We start from the raw sequence: 20807 nt of genomic DNA, 5'->3' as shown, positions 1-20807 counted from the left end.
CTAACCCTAAACCCTAACCCTAACACGAACCCTAACCCTAACACAAACCCTAACCCAAAACCCTAACCCTAATATGAAACCTAACCTTAACCCTAACCTTAACCCTAATAACCCTAACCCTAATAACCCTTACCCAAAACCTAACCATAACTCTAAAACCTTTACCCTAACCCCTAATCCTTAACCCAAACCCTAACCCTAACATGAACCCTAACCCTAACACGAACCCTAACCTTTAACCCCTAACACTAACCCTAATCCTAACACGAACCCTAACCCTAGCCCTAATACGAACCCTATCTATAACCCTAACCCCTAACCCTAACACTAACCCTAACTCTAATCCTAATATGAACACTAACTCTAACCCTAACCCGAACCTGAACCCTAACCCTAAAACTAGCCCTTACCCTAATACGAACCCTAACCCTAATACGAATCCTAACCCTAACCATAGCCCTAACCCTAATACGAACCCTTTCCCTACCAAAACCCTAACCCTAATATGAAACCTAACTTAAAACCCTAACCCTAACGCTAACCCTAACCCTAATACGAACCCTAACTCGAACCCGAACCCTAACCCTAACCCTAAAACCCTAACCCTAATTTGAACTCTAACCCTAATACGAACCCTAACACTAACCCTAACCCTAAACCTAATACGAACCCTAAGCCTAACATTAAAACCCTAACCCTAATACGAATCCTAACCCTTACCCTAACCCTAACTCCTAACTCTAATCCTAAACCTAAAACCCTAACCCTAATAACCCTAACTCTAACCCTAAACCCTAACCCCTAATCCTAACCATAATACCCTAACCCTAACCCTGATACCCTAATACCCTAATCCTAACCCTAACCCTAAGAACTCTAACCCTAACCCTAAAACTCTAACCCTAACCATAAACCTAATACCCTAACCCTAAATCCCTAACCCTAACCCTAAACCTAATACCCTAACCCTAATACCCTAACTTTAACCCTAACCCTAACCCGAACCCGTACACTAACCCTTATACGAACCCTAATCCTATTATCATAATACCCTAACCCTAAAACTCTAACCCTAACCATAAACCTAATACCCTAACCCTAAATCCCTTACCCTAACCCTAACCCTAATACCCTAACCCTAATACCCTAACTTTAACCCTAACCCTAACCCGAACCCGTACCCTAACCCTTATACGAACCCTAATCCTATTATCATAATACCCTAACCCTAACCATAAAACCCTAACCCTAATACCCTAACACTAACCCTAATACGAATCCTAACCCTAACACAAACCCTAATCCTAACCCTAATAACCCTAGCCCTAACCCTAATAACCCTAAATGGGAGCGTGCAGGAGATGTCGGCTCATTAACCACTGGTGTGCATAGAGAAGAATGATTGGGACCTGGGCCAAATGCTATTGAGCCTTGTGCTTGAACAATAATGCGAGAAATACAGTATCCTGTGCAGTACTGTAGTCTGATGCCTGGTGGATTGTTCAGTTTGAAAAGAGAACCTTCTGTAAGAGTCTGTTTCCTGGGCTGCAGCATCAGTTAATGTACCTTAATTTAGGAACACTCCAGAGGAAGATTATGTGGCCCTTGGGATAAGCACATTCGCTGACCTAGGTGACCTAACCCTCCTGCAACAAACACAACTGGCATAAAGTAAAACTGAAGGAATGAAAGAGGACGGCATCTGGACATATTGAAAGAAACCTTTATATGAAAGTACACCATATCTTGAAGTAAGCATATATGTGAGCATCCTCCACATCCAGGGATATAAATATGGGTGTATGACTGCATACGGGTCTTAAATACCACTTTTAGAAGGGCGAAAGAAACCTTGATAGGAGTTATTCCGGTTTTTTTAGAAGTAAGCGTACATGTGAGCAGCACTTCATGTGAACCACTGAGGTGAACCTTACGAATAGAACTGCACATCCCCAATATTGGATAGTCGAAGGAAGCCTGGGTTGATATTTACCCTGTGAGCCTCTGCAAGGAGTGTTACTGAACATTTGTGTTTGTATTGTGTTTCTTTTTCATATACCAACTCCTGGATAACGGACTTATATATGAACTTTCCTGTATGGAAAAAGGAACGGACTCAAACCCACACGGGCAAACTATTGTAATACTATTGATTATTTTGCGCCATCTGAAGCTCTATCCTAATTTCTCTCTATCCTAACCCTAAAACCGAAACCCTAACCCAAAATCCCTAACCCTAGCCCCTAATCCCTAACCCTAACCTTAATATGAACCCTAACCCTAACCCTAACCCTGGACCTGGCCCTGGCCCTAACCCTAACTCTATCCCTATCCCTATCCCTAATACCCTAACTCTAATATCCTAATACCCTAACCCTAAACCTAAAACCCTAACCCTAATCCTATTAACGCTAACCCTAACCCTTGCACGAACCCTAACCCTAACTCTAATACACTAACCCTAACCCGAACCCTAAAACCCTAACCCTAACCTTAACCCCTAACCCTGACCCTAATACCCTAGCCCTAAAACCCTAACCATAAAGCCCTAACCCTATCTCTAACCCTACCCCTAATATCCTAACCCTAACTGTAATACCATAGACCTAACGCTAACCCTAACTCGAACCCTAATACCCTAACCCTAACCCTAATACCATAACCCTAACCCTAAATGTCTTACAATTTATGAGAGATTTCTTTAAATAAGCTACAATGTCCAAGGTACTAAACATGATATATTCTATGGGTTTTCATAAGCAAGTCATTAGAATAATTACTACTAAAGTTATAAAACATATGCATTCAATATTTGAGGAAACAAAGAAAAAATTAAGTTATTTATTTGGTTTCACTAAAAATTCCATTGGAAGACTTGACTATTGTTCTTAAAAGACATATGCATTACTTAGTATAGAGCAATAAATCACATGCAGACTAGTAAAATAAAAAAATGCTTATGTTGGATTCAAACCTATGATACGCTTACATTGATAGTGTAAGACCAACACTCTACCAACTGATCTAACCAGAATACTCATAAACAACATAAAATTTATCAGAGATTTAAGTCAATAAGCTACAATGTCCAAAGTACTAAACATGATATATTTTATGGGGTTTCATAAGCAAGTCATTAAAGTACTTTACTACTAAAGTTATAAAACATATGCATTCAATATTTGAGGAAACAAAGTAAAAATAAAACTATTTATTGGGTTTCACTAAAAAATCAATTGAAAGACTTGACTATTGTTCTTAAAAGACATATGCATTACTTAGTATAGAGCAATAACTCACATGCAGACTAGTAAAATAAAAGCATGCATACGTTGTATTTAAAACTATGATAGTCGTAACTTGTTAGTGTAAGACCTACAATCTACCGACTGAGCTAACAAGTCTGCACATAAGTGTCACCCTAACCCTAATACCTTAACCCTAACCCTAATAACCCTAACCCTAACCCTAATACGAACCCTGTCCCTAACCCTTAACCCCTAACCATAATATGAATCCTAACCCTAATCCCTAACCCTAATACCTTAACCCTAATTCTAATAACAATAACTCTAACATGAACACTATCCTTAACCCTAACCCTTAACCCCTAACCCTAATATGAATCCTAACCCTAACCCCTAACCCTAACCCTAAAACCCTAACCCTATTAACCCTAACCCTAACTCTAAACCCTAACCCCTAACCCTAACCCTAATACCCTAACCCTAATACCCTAATACCCTACTCCTAACCCTAACCCTAACCCTAATAACACTATCCCTAACCCTAACCATAAAACTATAACCCTAACCATAATACCCTAACCCTAACCCTAAAACCCTAACCCTAATCCTAAACCTAATACCCTAACTCTAACCCTAACCCGAACCCGTAACCTAACCCTTATATGAACCCTAATATCATAATACTTTAACCCTTAACCCTAACCTAACCCTAATCCCTAACCCTAAAACCCTAACACTAATACCCTAACCCTAATATGAACCCTAACTCTAACACAAACCCTAACCCTTACCCTAATAAACATAACTCTATACCTAACCATAACCCTAAAACCCTAACCCTAAATCCTTAACGCTAACCCCTAATCCTTTACCCAAACCCTAACCCTAACATGAACCCTAACCCTAACACGAACAGTAACCCTCACCCTAACTCTTAACCCCTAACCCCTAACACTAACCCTAACCCTAACATGAACCCTAACCCTAATATGAACCCTAACCCCTAACCCCTAACCCTAACCCTAAAACCCTAACCCTATTAACCCTAACCCTAACTCTAAACCCTAACCCCTAACCCTAACCCTAATACCCTAACCCTAATACCCTAATACCCTACTCCTAACCCTAACCCTAACCCTAATAACACTATCCCTAACCCTAACCATAAAACTATAACCCTAACCATAATACCCTAACCCTAACCCTAAAACCCTGACCCTAATCCTAAACCTAATACCCTAACTCTAACCCTAACCCGAACCCGTAACCTAACCCTTATATGAACCCTAATATCATAATACTTTAACCCTTAACCCTAACCTAACCCTAATCCCTAACCCTAAAACCCTAACACTAATACCCTAACCCTAATATGAACCCTAACTCTAACACAAACCCTAACCCTTACCCTAATAAACATAACTCTATACCTAACCATAACCCTAAAACCCTAACCCTAAATCCTTAACGCTAACCCCTAATCCTTTACCCAAACCCTAACCCTAACATGAACCCTAACCCTAACACGAACAGTAACCCTCACCCTAACTCTTAACCCCTAACCCCTAACACTAACCCTAACCCTAACATGAACCCTAACCCTAATATGAACCCTAACCCCTAACCCTAAACCCTAACCCTAACACGAACCCTAACCCAAACACAAACCCTAACCCAAAACCCTAACCCTAATATGAAACCTAACCTTAACCCTAACCTTAACCCTAATAACCCTAACCCTAATAACCCTTACCCAAAACCTAACCATAACTCTAAAACCTTTACCCTAACCCCTAATCCTTAACCCAAACCCTAACCCTAACATGAACCCTAACCCTAACACGAACCCTAACCTTTAACCCCTAACACTAACCCTAATCCTAACACGAACCCTAACCCTAGCCCTAATACGAACCCTATCTATAACCCTAACCCCTAACCCTAACACTAACCCTAACTCTAATCCTAATATGAACACTAACTCTAACCCTAACCCGAACCTGAACCCTAACCCTAAAACTAGCCCTTACCCTAATACGAACCCTAACCCTAATACGAATCCTAACCCTAACCATAGCCCTAACCCTAATACGAACCCTTTCCCTACCAAAACCCTAACCCTAATATGAAACCTAACTTAAAACCCTAACCCTAACGCTAACCCTAACCCTAATACGAACCCTAACTCGAACCCGAACCCTAACCCTAACCCTAAAACCCTAACCCTAATTTGAACTCTAACCCTAATACGAACCCTAACACTAACCCTAACCCTAAACCTAATACGAACCCTAAGCCTAACATTAAAACCCTAACCCTAATACGAATCCTAACCCTTACCCTAACCCTAACTCCTAACTCTAATCCTAAACCTAAAACCCTAACCCTAATAACCCTAACTCTAACCCTAAACCCTAACCCCTAATCCTAACCATAATACCCTAACCCTAACCCTGATACCCTAATACCCTAATCCTAACCCTAACCCTAAGAACTCTAACCCTAACCCTAAAACTCTAACCCTAACCATAAACCTAATACCCTAACCCTAAATCCCTAACCCTAACCCTAAACCTAATACCCTAACCCTAATACCCTAACTTTAACCCTAACCCTAACCCGAACCCGTACCCTAACCCTTATACGAACCCTAATCCTATTATCATAATACCCTAACCCTAAAACTCTAACCCTAACCATAAACCTAATACCCTAACCCTAAATCCCTTACCCTAACCCTAACCCTAATACCCTAACCCTAATACCCTAACTTTAACCCTAACCCTAACCCGAACCCGTACCCTAACCCTTATACGAACCCTAATCCTATTATCATAATACCCTAACCCTAACCATAAAACCCTAACCCTAATACCCTAACACTAACCCTAATACGAATCCTAACCCTAACACAAACCCTAATCCTAACCCTAATAACCCTAGCCCTAACCCTAATAACCCTAAATGGGAGCGTGCAGGAGATGTCGGCTCATTAACCACTGGTGTGCATAGAGAAGAATGATTGGGACCTGGGCCAAATGCTATTGAGCCTTGTGCTTGAACAATAATGCGAGAAATACAGTATCCTGTGCAGTACTGTAGTCTGATGCCTGGTGGATTGTTCAGTTTGAAAAGAGAACCTTCTGTAAGAGTCTGTTTCCTGGGCTGCAGCATCAGTTAATGTACCTTAATTTAGGAACACTCCAGAGGAAGATTATGTGGCCCTTGGGATAAGCACATTCGCTGACCTAGGTGACCTAACCCTCCTGCAACAAACACAACTGGCATAAAGTAAAACTGAAGGAATGAAAGAGGACGGCATCTGGACATATTGAAAGAAACCTTTATATGAAAGTACACCATATCTTGAAGTAAGCATATATGTGAGCATCCTCCACATCCAGGGATATAAATATGGGTGTATGACTGCATACGGGTCTTAAATACCACTTTTAGAAGGGCGAAAGAAACCTTGATAGGAGTTATTCCGGTTTTTTTAGAAGTAAGCGTACATGTGAGCAGCACTTCATGTGAACCACTGAGGTGAACCTTACGAATAGAACTGCACATCCCCAATATTGGATAGTCGAAGGAAGCCTGGGTTGATATTTACCCTGTGAGCCTCTGCAAGGAGTGTTACTGAACATTTGTGTTTGTATTGTGTTTCTTTTTCATATACCAACTCCTGGATAACGGACTTATATATGAACTTTCCTGTATGGAAAAAGGAACGGACTCAAACCCACACGGGCAAACTATTGCAATACTATTGATTATTTTGCGCCATCTGAAGCTCTATCCTAATTTCTCTCTATCCTAACCCTAAAACCGAAACCCTAACCCAAAATCCCTAACCCTAGCCCCTAATCCCTAACCCTAACCTTAATATGAACCCTAACCCTAACCCTAACCCTGGACCTGGCCCTGGCCCTAACCCTAACTCTATCCCTATCCCTATCCCTAATACCCTAACTCTAATATCCTAATACCCTAACCCTAAACCTAAAACCCTAACCCTAATCCTATTAACGCTAACCCTAACCCTTGCACGAACCCTAACCCTAACTCTAATACACTAACCCTAACCCGAACCCTAAAACCCTAACCCTAACCTTAACCCCTAACCCTGACCCTAATACCCTAGCCCTAAAACCCTAACCATAAAGCCCTAACCCTATCTCTAACCCTACCCCTAATATCCTAACCCTAACTGTAATACCATAGACCTAACGCTAACCCTAACTCGAACCCTAATACCCTAACCCTAACCCTAATACCATAACCCTAACCCTAAATGTCTTACAATTTATGAGAGATTTCTTTAAATAAGCTACAATGTCCAAGGTACTAAACATGATATATTCTATGGGTTTTCATAAGCAAGTCATTAGAATAATTACTACTAAAGTTATAAAACATATGCATTCAATATTTGAGGAAACAAAGAAAAAATTAAGTTATTTATTTGGTTTCACTAAAAATTCCATTGGAAGACTTGACTATTGTTCTTAAAAGACATATGCATTACTTAGTATAGAGCAATAAATCACATGCAGACTAGTAAAATAAAAAAATGCTTATGTTGGATTCAAACCTATGATACGCTTACATTGATAGTGTAAGACCAACACTCTACCAACTGATCTAACCAGAATACTCATAAACAACATAAAATTTATCAGAGATTTAAGTCAATAAGCTACAATGTCCAAAGTACTAAACATGATATATTTTATGGGGTTTCATAAGCAAGTCATTAAAGTACTTTACTACTAAAGTTATAAAACATATGCATTCAATATTTGAGGAAACAAAGTAAAAATAAAACTATTTATTGGGTTTCACTAAAAAATCAATTGAAAGACTTGACTATTGTTCTTAAAAGACATATGCATTACTTAGTATAGAGCAATAACTCACATGCAGACTAGTAAAATAAAAGCATGCATACGTTGTTTAAAACTATGATAGTCGTAACTTGTTAGTGTAAGACCTACAATCTACCGACTGAGCTAACAAGTCTGCACATAAGTGTCACCCTAACCCTAATACCTTAACCCTAACCCTAATAACCCTAACCCTAACCCTAATACGAACCCTGTCCCTAACCCTTAACCCCTAACCATAATATGAATCCTAACCCTAATCCCTAACCCTAATACCTTAACCCTAATTCTAATAACAATAACTCTAACATGAACACTATCCTTAACCCTAACCCTTAACCCCTAACCCTAATATGAATCCTAACCCTAACCCCTAACCCTAACCCTAAAACCCTAACCCTATTAACCCTAACCCTAACTCTAAACCCTAACCCCTAACCCTAACCCTAATACCCTAACCCTAATACCCTAATACCCTACTCCTAACCCTAACCCTAACCCTAATAACACTATCCCTAACCCTAACCATAACCATAAAACTATAACCCTAACCATAATACCCTAACCCTAATCCTAAACCTAATACCCTAACTCTAACCCTAACCCGAACCCGTAACCTAACCCTTATATGAACCCTAATATCATAATACTTTAACCCTTAACCCTAACCTAACCCTAATCCCTAACCCTAAAACCCTAACACTAATACCCTAACCCTAATATGAACCCTAACTCTAACACAAACCCTAACCCTTACCCTAATAAACATAACTCTATACCTAACCATAACCCTAAAACCCTAACCCTAAATCCTTAACGCTAACCCCTAATCCTTTACCCAAACCCTAACCCTAACATGAACCCTAACCCTAACACGAACAGTAACCCTCACCCTAACTCTTAACCCCTAACCCCTAACACTAACCCTAACCCTAACATGAACCCTAACCCTAATATGAACCCTAACCCCTAACCCTAAACCCTAACCCTAACACGAACCCTAACCCTAACACAAACCCTAACCCAAAACCCTAACCCTAAATCTAACCCTAATATGAACCCTAACTCTAACCCTAACCCAAAACCCTAACCCTAATCCTAACCCTATCCTAATACGAACCCTAACTCTAACCCTAACCCGAACCCTAACCTAATCCCTAACCCTAACCATAATACGAACCCTAACCCTAATTCAAACCCTAAACCTAACCCCTAACCCTAACACGAACCCTAAGGCTATCCCAAAACTCTAACCCTAACCCTAACCCTAATACGAACCCTAACTCTAACCCTAACCCTAACCTGAACCCTAATCCTATCTCAAACCCAAACCCTAATACAAACCCTAACCCTAATACAAACCCTAACCATAGACCTAACCCTAATATGAACCCTTACCCTAACTATAACCCTAACTCTAACACGAACCCTAACCCTAATATGAACCCTAACCCAAAACCCTAACCCAAATACGAACCCTAACCCTAAAACCCTAACCCTAATACGAATCCTTACCCTAACCGTAATATGAACCCTAACACTAATACGAACCCTAATCCTAACTCTAACCCTAAACCTAATACGAACCCTAACCCTAATAACCCAAACCCTGACCTAATCCCATAACCCTAATATGAATCCTAACCATAATCCTAACCCCTAACTATAACCATAACCCTAAATCCCAAACCCTAATAACCCAAACCCCTAACCATAACCCTGAGCCTAATACCCTAACCCTAACTCTAATACCCTAATACCCTAATCCTAACCCTAACCCTAATAACCCTAACCCTAAAACCCTAACTCTAACCCTAATACCCTAACCCTAACCCCTAACACTAACCCTAACACGAACCCTAACCCTAACCCAAAACTCTAACACTGATCTTAACCCTAACCCTAATACGAGCCCTAACTCTATCTTTAACCCTAACACGAACCTGAACCTTAACCCTAAACCTAATACGAACCCTAACCCAAACCCTAACCCTGATACGAACCCTAACCCTAGCACTAACCCTAATATGAACCTTTACCCTAACCATAACCCTAACCCTAACACGAAACCTAACCCTAATATGAACCCTAACCCTAATCCAAATCCCTAACCCTTACACTAACCCTAACCCTAATATGAACCCTAACCCAAACCCTAACCCTTAAACTCTAACCCCTAACCCTAACACTAACCCTATCCCTAACACGAACCCTAACCCTAATATGAACCCTAACCCCTAACCCTAAACCCTAACCCTTACACGAACCCTAACCCAAAACTTTAACCCTAATATGAACCCTAACACTAACCCAAAACCCTAACCCTAATCCTAACCCTAATATGGACCCTAACTCTAACCCTAACCCTAACCCGAACCTAATCCCTAACCCTAACCATAATACGAACCCTAAACCTAATTCAAACCCTAAACCTAACCCCTAACCCTAACACGAACCCTAAACCTAACCCAAAACTCTAACCCTAACCCTAATCCTAACTCTAACCCTAATACGAACCCTAACTCTAACCCTAACCCTAACACGAACCTGAACCCTAACCCTATCTCTAACCCTAACCCTAATACAAACCCTAACCCTAATACGAACCCTAACCCTAGCCCTAACCCTAATACGAACCATTACCCTAACTATAACCTTAACCTTAACTCGAACCCTAACCCAAAACCCTAACCCTAACCCAAATACGAACCCTAACCCTAAAACCCTAACACGAACCCTTACCCTAACCCTAATTTGAACCCTAACCCTAATACAAACCCTAACCCTAAACCTAATACGAACCCTAACCCTAATAACCCTAACCCTGACCCTAAAACCCTAACCCTAATATGAATCCTAACCCTAACCCTAACCCTAACCCTAACCCTAATACGAGCCCTAACTCTATCTCTAACCCTAACACGAACCTGAACCTTAACCCTAAACCTAATACGAACCCTAACCCAAACCCTAACCCTGATACGAACCCTAACCCTAGCCCTAACCCTAATACGAACCTTTACCCTAACCATAACCCTAACCCTAACACGAACCCAAACCCTAACATGAATCCTAACCCTAATCCAAATCCCTAACCCAAACCCTAACCCCTAACCCTAACACTAACCCTAACCCTAACAGGAACCCTAACCCTAACATTAATATGAACCCTATCCCTAAACCCTAACCCTAACACGAACCCTATCCCAAAACCTTAACCCTATCTCTAACCCTAATTTGAACCCTAACACTAACCCAAAACCCTAACCCTTATCCTAACCCTAATATGAACCCTAACTCTAACCCTAACCCTAACCCAAACTTAATGCCTAACCCTAACCATAATACGAACCCTAACCCTAATTCAAACCCTAAACCTAACCCCTAACCCTAATACGAACCCTAAACTTAACCCAAAACTGTAACCCTAATCCTAACCCTAACCCTAATCCTAACCCTAACCCTAATACGAACCCTAACTCTAACCCTAACCCTAACACGAACCTGAACCCTAACCCTATCTCTAACCCTAACCCTAATACAAACCCTAACCCTAATACGAACCCTAGCCCTAACCCTAATACGAACCCTTACCCTAACTATAACCTTAACACGAACCCTAGCCCTAACCCTAATAGGAACCCTAACCCAAAACCCTAACCCTAACCCAAATACGAACACTAACCCTAAAACCCTAACCCTCATACGTACCCTTACCCTAACCCTAATATGAACCCTAACCCTAATACGAACCCTAACTCTAACCCTAAACCTAATACGAACCCTAACCCTAATAACCCTAACCCTGACCCTAAAACCATAACCCTAATATGAATCCTAACCCTAACCCTAACCCCTAACCATAACCATAACCCTAAATCCCTACCCTAATAACCCTAACCCCTAACCCTAACCCTAAGCCTAATACCCTAACCCTAACTCTAATACCCTAATACCCTAATCCTAACCCTAACCCTAATAACCCTAATCCTATAACTCTACCCTAACCCTAATACCCTATCTATAAAACCCTAACCCCTAACCCTAACCCTAACACGAACCCTAACCCTAACCCAAAACCCTAACCCTAATACGAACCCTAACTCTAACCCTAACCCTAACCCGAACCTAATCCCTAACCCTAACCATATACGAACCCTAACCCTAATTCAAACCCTAAACGTAACCCCTAACCCTAACACGAACCCTAAGTCTAACCCAAAAATCTAACCCTAATCCTAACCCTAACCCTAATACGAACCCTAACTCTAACCCTAACACTAATACAAACCTTAACCCTAACACGAAACCTAATCCTAATATGAACCCTAACCCAAAACCCTAACCCGAATACGAACCCTGACCCTAACCCTAAATCCCTAACCCTAACCCTAATACGAACCCTTACCCTAAACCTAATATGAACCCTATCCCTAATACGAAACCTAACCCTAACTCTAACCCTAAACCTAATACGAACCCTAATAACCCTAACCATGACCCTAAAACCCTACCCCTAATATGAATCCTAACCCTAACCCATAACCATAACCAAAAATCCATAACCCTAATAACCCTAACCCCCTAACCCTAACCCTAAGCCTAATAACCTAACCCTAACTCGAAGACCCTAATACCCTAACCCTAACCCTGTTAACCCTAACCCTAAAACTCTAACCCTAAACCTAACCCTAATACCCTAACTCTAAAACCCTAACCTTAATACCCTAACCCTAACACGAACCCTAACCCTAACCTAAAGCCCTAACCCTAACACTAATCCTAACCCTAACCCTAATACGAGCCCCAACTCTATCTCTAACCCTAACCCGAACCTGAACCTTAACCCTAAACCTAATACGAACTCTAACCCAAACCCTAACCCTTTTACGAGCCCTAACCCTAGCCCTAACCCTAATACGAACCTTTACCCTAACCATAACCCTAACCCTAACATGAACCCTAATTCTAATCCTAATATGAAAACTAACCTTAATTCAAATGTCTAACCCTAACGCTAACCCTAACCCTAATACGAACCCTAACCCGAAACCTAACCCTAACCCTAAAACCCTAACCCTAACCCTAATACGAACCATAATCCTAACCCTAATACGAACCCTAACCCTAATACGAACCCTTATCCTAAACCTAAACCTAATACGAACCCTAACCCTAAACCTAATAACCCTAATACGAATACTAACCCTAACCCCTAACCCTAATACCCTAACCCTAATACCCTAATCCTAACCCTAACCTAAATAACACTAACCCTAAACTTAAAACCATAACCCTAAAACCCTAACCCTAATACCCTAACCCTAATACCCTAACTCTGACCCTAACCCTAATAGCCTAACCCTAACCCTAAAACCCTAACCCTAACCCTAATACCCTAACCCTAACCCCTAACCCTAACACTAACCCTAACACGAACCTTAACTCTAAACCAAAACCCTAACCCGATCCTGAACCCTAATACGAACCCTAACCCAAATACTAACCCTAATACGAACCCTAACCCAAATACTAACCCTAATGTGAACCCTAACCCTAGCCCTACACCTAATACAAACCCTTACCCTAACCATAACCATAACCCTAACATGAACCATAACCCTAATATGAACCCTAGCCCTAACCCAAAACGCTAACCCTAATGCTAACCCTAACCCTAATACGAACACTAACCCAAACACTAACCCGAACCCTAACCCTAACCCTAAAACCCTAAACCTAATACGAACCATAATCCTAACCCTAATACGAACCCTATCCCTAAAACCCTAACCCTAACCCTAATAACCCTAACCAATAACCCCTAACCCTAATACCCTAACGCTAACCCTAATACCCTAATACCCTAACCCTAACCCTAACCCAAACAACCATAACCCTAAAACCCTAACCCTAATACCCTAACCCTAACCCTAATACCCTAACTCTAACCCTAACCCTAACCCGAACCCTAACCCTAATACGTACCCTAACCCTAAATCTAATACGAAACCTAACCCTAATAACCCTAACCCTATCCCTAACCCTAAAACCCTAACCCTAACCCTAATATGAATCCTATCCCTAAACCTAACCTATAACCCTAATCCTATCCCTAAAACCATAACCAATAACCCCTAACCCTAATACCCTAACCCTAACCCTAGTACCCTAATACCCTAATCCTAACCCTAACACAAATAACCCTAACCCTATCCCTAACCCTAAAACCCTAACCCTAATATGAATCGTATCCATAAACCTAACCCATAACCCTAACCCTATCCCTAAAACCCTAACCCTAACCCTAATAACCCTAACCAATAACCCCTAACCCTAATACCCTAACCCTAACCCTAATACCCTAATACCCTAACCCTAACCCTAACCCAAACAACCCTAACCCTAAAACCCTAACCCTAATACCCTAAACCTAACCCTAATACCCTAACTCTAACCCTAACCCGAACCCTAACCCTAATACGTACCCTAACCCTAAATCTAATACGAAACCTAACCCTAAACCTAACCCATAACCCTAATCCTATCCCTAAAACCCTAACCATAATAACCCTAACCATAACCAATAACCCTAATACCCTAACCCTAACCCTAGTACCCTAATACCCTAATCCTAACCCTAACCCAAATAACCCTAACCCTAAAACCCTAAACCTAATACCCTAACCCTAACCCTAATACCCTAACTCTAACCCTAACCCGAACCCTAACCATAATACGAACCCTAATCCTAATATCCTAATAGCTTAACCCAAACCCTAACACTTAACACTAACCCTAACCCTAACCTAATCCTAACCCCTTTCCCTTACCTTAACCCTAACCCTAAAACCATAACCCTAACCCTAACCCTAACCCTAATACGAACCCTAACCCAAAAACTAACCCTAATGTGAACCCTAACCCTAGCCCTAAACCTAATACGAACCCTTACCCGAACCATAACCCTAAACCTAACATAAACCCTAACCCTAATATGAACCCTCGCCCTAACCCAAAACGCTAACCCTAATGCTAAACCTAACCCTAAAACGAACACTAACCCAAACCCTAACCCGAACCCTAACCCTAATAACCCTAACCCTATCCCTAACCCTAAAACCATAACCCTAACCCTAATATAAATCCTATCCCTAAACCTAACCCTAACCTATCCCTAAACCCAATACGAACCATAATCCTAACCCTAATACGAACCCTAACCCTAAATCTAATACGAACCCTAACCCTAATAACCCTAACCCTATCCCTATCCCTAAAACCCTAACCCTAACCCTAATATAAATCCTATCCCTAAACCTAACCCATAACCCTAACCCTAACCCTAAAACCCTAACCCTAACCCTAATAAACCTAACCCTAACCAATAACCCCTAACACTAATACCTTAACCCTCACCCTAATACCCTAATACCCTAATCCTAACCCTAACACAAATAACTCTAACCCTAAAACCTTAACCCTAATACCCTAACCCTAATACCCTAACTCTAACCCTAACCCGAAGACTAACCCTAATACGATCCCTAACCCTAAATCTAATACGAACCCTAACCCTAATAACCCTAACCCTATCCCTAACCCTAAAACCATAACCCTAACCCTAATATGAATCCTATCCCTAAACCAAACCTATAACCCTAACCCTATCCCTAAAACCCTAACCCTAATAACCCTAACACTAACCAATAACCCCTAACCCTAATACCCTAACCCTAACTCTAGTAGCCTAATACCCTAATCCTAACCCTAACCCAAATAACCCTAACCCTAAAACCCTAAACCAAATACCCTAACCCTAACCCTAATACCCTAACTCTAACCCTAACCCGAACCCTAACCATAATATGAACCCTAATCCTAATATCCTAATAGCCTAACCCAAACCCTCACACTTAACACTAACCCTAACCCTAACCTAATCCTAACCCCTAACCCTAAAACCATAACCCTAACCCTAACCATAATACCGTGACCCTAACCCTAATACGAACCCTAACCCTAACACGAACCATAACCCTAACAGTAATAACCCTAACCCTAATAACCCTAACCCTAAAACCCTAACCCTAACTCTAAATACCTAACCCTAACCCAAAATCCTTAACCCTAACCCTAACACGAACCCTAACCCTAACCCTGGCTCTAACCCTAACCCTAATACCCTAACCCTAATAACCTTACCCTAACCCTAAAACCCTAACCCTAATCCTAATATCCGTAACCCTAACCCCTAACCCTTTCCCAAACCCTAACTCTAATACCCTAACCCAAAACCCTAACCCTAACCCTAATACAAACCCTAACTCTAACCCTAACCCTAACCCGTACCTAATCCCTAACCCTAACCATAATACGAACCCTAACCCTAATTCAAACCCTAAACCTAACCCCTAACCCTAACACGAATCCTAAATCTAACCCAAAACTCTAACCCTAACCCTAATCCTAACCCTAACCCTAATACGAACCCTAACTCTTACCCTAACCCGAACCTGAACCCTAACCCTATCACTAACCCTAACCCTAATACAAACCCTAACACTAATACGAACCCTAACCCTAGCCCTAACCCTAAATACGAACCCTTACCCTAACTATAACTCTAACCCTAACACGAACCCTAACCCTAATATGAACCCTAACCGAAAACCCTAACCTGAATTCGAACCCTAACCCTAACCCTAAAACCCTAACCCTAACCCTAATATGAACCCTTACCCTAACCCTAATATGAACCCTAACCTTAATACAAAACCTAACCCTAACTCTAACCCTAAACCTAATACGAACCCTAACCCTAATAACCCTAACCCTGACCCTAAAACCCTACCCCAAATATGAATCCTAACCCTAACCCATAACCATAACCAAAAATTCCTAACCCTAATAAACCTAACCCCTAACCCTAACCCTAAACCTAATACCCTAACCCTATCTCTAATACCCTAATACCCTAATCCTAACCCTAACCCTAATAACCCTAACCCTAAAACTCTAACCCTAACCCTAACCCTAATACCCTAACTCTAAAACCCTAACCCTAATACCCTAACCCTAACCCCTAACCCTAACCCTAACACGAACCCTAACCCAAAACCCTAACCCTAACACTAATCAATACCCTAACCCTAACCCTAAATGTCTTTCAATTTATGAGAGATTTCTTTAAATAAGCTACAATGTCCAAGGTACTAAACATGATATATTCTATGGGTTTTCATAAGCAAGTCATTAGAATAATTTACTACTAAAGTTATAAAACATATGCATTCAATATTTGAGGAAACAAAGAAAAAATAAAGTTATTTATTTGGTTTCACTAAAAAGTCCATTGGAAGACTTGACTATTGTTCTTAAAAGACATATGCATTACTTAGTATAGAGCAATAAATCACATGCAGACTAGTAAAATAAAAAATGCTTATGTTGGATTCAAACCTATGACACGCTTACATTGATAGTGTAAGACCAACACTCTACCAACTGATCTAATCAGAATACTCATAAACAACATAAAATTTATCAAAAATTTAAGTCAATAAGCTACACTGTCCAAAGTACTAAACATGATATATTTTATGGGGTTTCATAAGCAAGTCATTAGAGTACTTTACTACTAAATTTATAAAACATATGCATTAAATATTTGAGGAAACAAAGTAAAAATAACACTATTTATTGTGTTTCACTAAAAAATCCATTGAAAGACTTGACTATTGTTCTTAAAAGAAATATGCATTACTTAGTATAGAGCAATAAATCACAGACTAGTAAAATAAAAACATGCTTACGTTGTATTTAAAACTATGATATGGCTTTCCTTCTTAGTGTAAGACCTACAATCTACCGACTGAGCTAACAAGTCTGCACAAAAGTGTCACCCTAACCCTAACCCTAATACCCTAACCCTAATAACCCTAACCCTAACACGAACCCTATCACTAGCCCTAACCCTTAACCCCTAACCCTAATATGAATCCTAACCCTAACCCCTAACCCTAACCCTAAAACCCTAACCCTAATAACCCTAACCCTAAACCCTAACCCCTAAACCTAACCCTAACCCTAATACCCTAACCCTAGTACCCTAATACCCTAATCCTAACCCTAACCCTAATAACACTATCCCTAACCATAAAAACTCTAACCCTAACCATAATACCCTAACTCTAACCCTAAAACCATAACCCTAATCCTAAACCTAATACCCTAACTCTAACCCTAACCCGAACCCATACCCTAACCCTTATACGAACCCTAACCCTATAATCATAATACTTTAACCCTAACCCTAATCTAACCCTAATCCCTATCCCTAAAACCCTAACCCTAATACACTAACCCTAATATGAACCCTAACCCTAACACGAACCCTAACTGTAACCCTAATAACCATAACCCTAAACCTAACCATAACCCTAAAACCTTAACCCTAAATCCTTAACGCTAACCCCTAATCCTTAACCTAAACCCTTACCCTAACTTGAACCCTAACCCTAACACGAACCGTAACCCTAACCCTAACCCTTAACCCCTAACCCCTAACACTAACCCTAACACGAACCCTAACCCTAACACTAATATGAACCCTTACCCCTAACCCTAAACCCTAACCCTAACACGAACCCTAACCCAAAACCTTAACCCTAACTCTAACCCTAATATGAACCCTAATACTAACCCAAAACCCTAACCCTAATCCTAACCCTAATCCTAACCCTAATATGAACCCTAACTATATCCCTAAACCTAACCCAAACCTAATCCCTAACCCTAACCATAATACAAACCCTAACCCTAATTTAAACCCTAAACCTAACCCCTAACCCTAACACGAACCCTAAACCTAACCCAAAACTCTAACCCTAATCCTAACCCTAACCCTAATACGAACCCTAACTCTATCCCTAACCCTAACACGAACCTGAACCCTAACCCTATCTCTAACCCTTACCCTAACCCTAATACAAACCTTAACCCTAATACAAACCCTAACCCTAGCCCTAACCCTAATATGAACCCTTACCCTAATTATAACCTTAACCTTAACACGAACCCTAACCCTAATATGAACCCTAACACAAAACACTAACCCTAACCCATATACGAACCCTAACCCTAAAACCCTAACCCTAACCCTAATACGAACCCTTATCCTAACCCTAATATGAACCCTAACCCTAATACGAACCCTAACCCTAACTCTAACCCTAAACCTAATACGAACCCTAACCCTAATAACCCTAACCCTGACCCAAACCCCTAACCCTAATATGAATCCTAACCCTTACCCTAGCTCTAACCCGAACTCTAACCCTAACCATAACCCTAACACAAACCCTAACCCTAACCTTAATATGAACCCTATCCCTAACCCAAAACCCTAACCCTAACGCTTAACCTAACCCTAATACGAACCCTAACCCGAACCTGAACCCTAACCCTAAAACCCTAACCCTAATACGAACCCTAATACGAACACTAACCCTAATACGAACCCTAACACTAACCCTAAACCTATTACAACCCTAACCCTAATCCTAATCCTAAAACTCTAACCCTAATATGAATCCTAACCCTAACACTAACCCTAAAGCCCTAACCCTAACCCTAATAACCCTAACCCTAAACCCTAACCCTAACCCTAATACACTATCCCTAATAACCTAATCCTAAACCTAACCAGAATTCTAACCCTAATAACACTCTCCCTAACCTTAACCGTAAAACTCTAACCCTAACCCTAATACCCTAACCCTAACCCTAAAACCCTAACCCTAATACCCTAACCCTAACCCTAATACCCTAACTCTAACCCTAACCCGAACCCGTACCCTATCCCTTATACGAACCCTAACCCTAATATCATAATACCCTAACCCTAACCCTTAACCCTAACCCTAACCTAACCCTAACCCCTAACCCTAACGCTAAAACCCTAACCCTAATACTCTAACCCTATTATGAACCCTAACCCTAACACGAACCCTATCCCTAATAACCCTAACCCTAACCCTATTAACCCTAACCCTAAACCTAACCATAACCCTAAAACCCTAACCCTAAATCCTTAACCCTAACCCCTAATCCTTAACCCAAACCCTAACATGAACCCTAACACGAACCCTAACCCTTAAATCCGAACCCCTAACCCTAACACTAACCCTAACCCTAACAAAAACCCTAACCCTTATACGTACCCTAACTCTAACCCTTAACCCTAACCCTAACCTAACCTTAACCCTAATAACCCTAACCCTAATAACCCTAACGCAAAACCTAACCATAACCCTAAAACCTTTACCCTAACCCCTAATACTTAACCCAAACCCTAACCCTAACATGTGTTATGCACACCAGTACCCGCAGGAATGTACTGGTGTCTGAACGGTGAGGGATGCAAAACAAATGAACTCACAGACAGACTGGGGAATATGACATTACATACACAGAAGGTGATAGGGTAACAAAATAAACACAAAGTGAACAGAGAAGCCCAAAGGCTAAGAAACTGGGTGTCTCCCTAGTATTAGGAATGCTCAGATGGAAAGAAGCGAGATGTAGTGATTTAATACGTAGAGAACCCGAAATGCTGTTGCTAAGGGCAACAGCAAAACCCTAAAGGGTTACCAACGGGTGTGGCAGTAAA

This window comes from Pseudophryne corroboree, chromosome 1 (genome assembly GCF_028390025.1).
Source record: "Pseudophryne corroboree isolate aPseCor3 chromosome 1, aPseCor3.hap2, whole genome shotgun sequence".
Taxonomy (NCBI): Eukaryota; Metazoa; Chordata; class Amphibia; order Anura; family Myobatrachidae; genus Pseudophryne; species Pseudophryne corroboree.
This window is presented reverse-complemented; position numbering follows the sequence as displayed.